This window comes from Danio rerio, chromosome 10 (assembly GCF_049306965.1).
Source record: "Danio rerio strain Tuebingen ecotype United States chromosome 10, GRCz12tu, whole genome shotgun sequence".
Classification (NCBI taxonomy): Eukaryota; Metazoa; Chordata; class Actinopteri; order Cypriniformes; family Danionidae; genus Danio; species Danio rerio.
Genome location: NC_133185.1, coordinates 43,714,678 through 43,720,000, shown reverse-complemented (window position 1 = coordinate 43,720,000; position 5,323 = coordinate 43,714,678).

The window sequence follows — 5,323 nt, the reverse complement described above, 5'->3', positions numbered from 1 at the left end:
TGGTCCTAAAGAAACAAATTTAATAGATTTTATATGTGACATGAATGCATGGCTGATTAAAAATATATATCTTTAACCTTCAATACCTTCATTAACCTCTTGGGGCCCGAGTGTCCACATACGTGGACAGCACATTTTTAGCTATTTAACATACTTTGAATGTTTTATATTTTGTTACAGACATACAGTGTCATCCTGCAACTGTTTTGCAGCATATTAAATGTCCCAAACACTATTTTTAACTGTCCAAAATGGGGGGATTTTGTTTTTACTCTCTGATAGTCAAAGCAAGTTAAAAAAATAACAAAAAATGTGCATAAAATTTTTTTGGGGAAGAGTGTTTTATAAAATTGGGACCACAAGTCCACATATATGGACATAATTTTTCTCTAAAAGTACATGATATGAAAAGATGATACTTCTATTCTAATTATGTTCTATTAAGCCCAAATAGCAAAGAGAAATTAAAAAAAATACATGTAAAAACACCTTGGGCCTTAAGAGGTTATTAAATAATAATACAGAAAATATTTAAATTAAAGATTTATTAGCACAAATCAGTTTCTTCACTCATTGTGTGATTCTTACAAATTTACAAGGAACTAGAATTAACACTGGTATTGCTTGTTCAAATGATCCTGCGAAAACAGTCTTACAAAAACACACTAAAACTCTTGCACAGTGACCACAACTGCAATGACTGTGATATTCGTGGTAAAACCAGAGTCACTGTTTCCACATTCATCTCATTTACGTTTTTTAGGATGAATTTCTGTTAATTTTGTACTCAGCAGAGATTCTGACTCATGTACTGCACGCTCATATTTCCATATACAGTATAATATTCTTCTTATTCCTAGCTGTGTTTGCATCCGAAAAGCCTCTTTTTGTCCTGATGTCTGATGATGGGGTTCAGGGGAAGCACAGATGCGTGAAATGACAGAGGTATGATGACAGATTTGTGTTACTCACTGCGCAAATCCCACTGGTTTCTGCTGATTTTACGTTGCCTCTATCTGTTAAGCAATGCTGAATGTGTCAGATGATTTGAAGACCTGCATTTGTGATCAGAAAAGCTTTTGGTTCGGTTATTTACTGAGAAATATCAGTTTTTCTTTTCTAATAAATCAAAAACACACATTTATAATATCTAATGAATACATGAATAATGAATAAATGTTGAATTATTAGAACAAACCATCGCTATAGAATGATTTGCCTAATTTCCCCTACCTTGCCTAATTAACCTAGTTAAGCCTTTAAATGTCACTTTAAGCTGTGTAGACGTGTCTTGAAAAATATCTAGTCAAATATTTATTGTCATCATGGCAAAGATAAAATAAATCAGTTATTTGAGATGAGTTATTAAAACTATATCTTTCCGTTAAACATAAATGGGGGGGGGGGGGGGGTATGGGGGTATATAATTCTGACTTCTGACTTTAATGTTAAATCTCTTAATGAAGCATAAAAATAATCAAAGACATAAAGACAAAGCATAAAACTATAATTAAGAGCCATTTAAAAATAAGGCAAAAAATGTATAAGTCGTAAATATAAGTACATTAGTAATTAAAATAGTAAAAAAGTTATAATTATAAGTAAAAAAATATTTTTAAGACATTAAGAGGCTATTTCTTTTGACACTCATAATTTGGGGATTATAATAGTCATTCTACTAGTTTGAGTAATATCAGTAAATTTTTTATTGTAGTTTATTTAGTTAAATTTTGCCACTGTTCTTATTTTTCTTGGTTCATATTTTTTTAAAGTATATTAAACAAACCATTTACTCTATATTTTGCACATAATTGTGTGTGTTTTAAGGATAATTTTGTTTTCAATTTTTAAAGTATTATGTATTTACATGCACAAGGTATATTATTATTTTATTATATTATGGCGTGATGGTGACACAATGGGTAGCACGATCGATTTCTGTGTTGAGTTCGCATGTTCTCCCAGTGTTGAAGTGGGTTTCCTCTGGGTGACTCGGTTCCTCCCACAAGTCCAAAGACATGCGGTATAGGTAAAATGCATAGGCTAAATTGGCCGTAGTGTTTATGCAAAAGTGTATGGGTGTTTCCTAGTGTTGGGTGCGGCTGGAAGGGCATCTGCTGCGTAAAATCATATGCTGGATAAGTTGGCAGTTCATTCCGCTGTGGCGACCCCTAATTAATAAAGGGACTAAGCGGGGAAAAAAATGAATGAATGAATATCAATATATATAAAAGTACTTAATGAAGAGGAAAACTGTTCAAAGATTTAAAGACAAAACAAAAATCGAGAACAGTTTTAGGAGTAAGGCAAAACACTGTATACGTAGTAAATAGAAGTGAATTAGTAATTAAAAGTAGCAAAATAAAACTTGAACACTACGGGGTGATATGACAACATTCCTTTTCTCATTTCTCACTAGCTGACTGCTTACCTCCATATGGACAGCGTTACCGCTGGTACAAGTTTGTCCAGTAGCTCTCCATTTATGTCGGCGGACTTGAGATATGGAGCGGAGTTGACTGCGATGATAGGGTTCGAGTCTGGCGAAGAACAGTTCCAGAAAGCAGGTAAGACAAAAAATAGAATAAACAAGTAGTAACAGGGTGAGAATGTGGTAAAATCTAAAAAACGTGGTAAAAGTTAGGCGGCTGCAAGGGCTTTTCTTCTTTCCCGGATTGCTTTTGAAAACACTATCGGTTGGGTTCAGGGAAGTGGGTGGGTCAATCGGTGCTTTTGAAAACACTATTGGTTGGGTTTAGGGAAAGAGAGAGTGGGTCAGTCAATCAGCCAGTCAGTCAGTCGACAGTGGTCTCTGGTGAATTTACGTGAGAAGAGCAGGCCCGAATGGCACTCGTAAGAGAAATTTGAGATCTGAAAAAGCATACACAGCGGCCTCTGGTGGATTTACGAAAACAAAAACTGCAGAAAAAAATTCCAGGGACCTATTTGGCGCTCTCCAGGAATGTATATAAAGGCACGTCTTCAAAATTATTATTAGATATTTATTATTATATATTATTTCATTATATATGAATATATGTTAAATCCCTTAATTAATGGAATTTAGAAATAGCAATTTAGAAATTAGGCAAAAAAACTTTATGCAGCATGATTAAGTAAAATATCCTAAATAAAGTATTTTTAAAGACATTAAGAGACATTAATCTTTTCTGACTGATCTTGCAGAATACAATAGCTTACTATCAAATATCAGTATATTAAGATTTTTGTTCAATATTGACACATTTTTTAAAAGTATCTTTAAACAATCTATTTCAGGGTTTCTACAGGTTTTATGAAGTCAAATTTAAGACTTTTAAAGAACCTTTTAACACCATTAAGGCCCAATCTAAATTCTATGTTTGTACCCCTACCCCTTGGCCCCTAAAACCGAGTGTGAAGGGGAAGGGCTTCAAAAGGGTTGAAGAATTGGGACAGCACCTGCACACGTCATGAAATGTCATCACAATCTCTTGCTTCAAATAAGATCAGATGATGGCGACTGATGTAGTTGTTCCAGTTGTGTTATTTTTTTGGTTTTTATCTTCAGGAAATCACTGAAGGCTTATATTATGTTATCGTAACTATACTGTGCATTTACACAGTGGCAATAGTCATTATTCATTGATGTAAACAAACCAAAAACAACATTAACATTATAGTAAAAAGCTCAGCCACTACTCTTCTGACAGGGTACTCCAGTGTCTTTGAGTGTCAGAATGTTGTGAAACTGCTATACAGGAGTTATTATCATGGATTATAGATAGCAAAGTTTAGCAGTTTTTTTAAAGCATGACGGTAAAACATGAAGGCGTTTATGAATATATTAAAACATGTGCTTTTTGTTGTAAAAATTCATAATAATTACAAAAATACTAATTTGTGCATCTCTTTCTGGGAAATTTTCTAACCCCTTGGTTTCGAGTGTGGTCCTGAAAAATCTTTGTTCGAAAGACTATTTACCCCTTCCCCTTAGCCCTACGCCTTCAAGCTAAAGAGAATTGGGACAGGGGAAGGGCTAAGGGGTAGAATTGGGATTGGATCGAAGAATTCAATTTTAGCCTTATACAGGGTTCAACACTAAGAATTTTTTTCTAATAAAATTTTTCCTGTTATCATCAGGAATTGTGTAATTGTTTTTAGTTTTCCTTCCCTGATTAGGAAATTTAATGGGGAATTAGCTGTAAAAGTATCTAAAAACTGTAGTGAATTGTATCTCTTTGCAGTAAAAAGACTTAAATATTAAAAAGTAAGGTGTTATTGAGATGCATTGTTGGTTAATGGATGGATGTCGGCCCGATTGAGTGGCTTTACTCAGAAAAAGCTAAATTAAGACCTGTTTAAAATTATTTTAGACCTACAACACAACATTTAAGTGAATAGTGAAGATTTTTTTTAAGGCCTAAAATTTTACTGTATTTTTAATCGTAATTTTGCTGTGCAATTTTCCAAGTAATATACAGTTGAAGTCCGAATTATTAGCCCCCCTGAATTATTAGACTGCTTGTTTATTTATTTTTCCCAATTTCATTTTAACGGAGGAAAGATTTTTTTCAACACATTTCTAAACATAATAGTTTTAATAACTCATTTCTAATAACTGATTTATTTTATCCTTGCCATAATGACAGTAAATAATATTTTACTTGATATTTTTCAAGATACTTCTATACAGCTTAAAGTGACATTTAAAGGCTTAACTAGGTTAATTAGGTGAACTAGGCAGGTTAGGGTAATTAGGCAAGTTATTGCATATTGATGGTTTGTTCTGTAGACTAGCGAGAAAAAAATTTAGCTGAAAGTGGCTAATAATTTTGTCCCTAAAATGGTGTTTAAAAATTTAAAAACTTATTTTTTTCTTGCCGAAATAAAACAAATAAGACTTTCTCCAAAAGAGAAAATATTATCAGACATACTGTGAAAATGTCCTTGCTCTGCTGAACATCGTTTGGAAAATATTTTTAAAAAGAAGAAATAAATTTGAAGGGAGCTAATAATTCTGACTTTAGCTATATATTGCAATATTTTTCAACCACGTTCCTGGAGGACCACCAACACTGCATGTTTTGGTTGTCTCCTTTGTCTGTCACACCCATCACAGCTCTTTCAGTCTCTGCTAATGAGCTGATGATCTGAATCGGGTGTTAAGGGTTAAGGAGAATGCACAGAGCTGGTGAACGTGGTTTGGAAACACTGATATATTGTATTAAAATCCACAGAAAATATTTATATCTTATTTTCTTATATATTAATATTTTGTATATAAAAATAATAAGGGGAAATAAAGCATACACAAAACAAAATAGACAAAACATTATAGGTT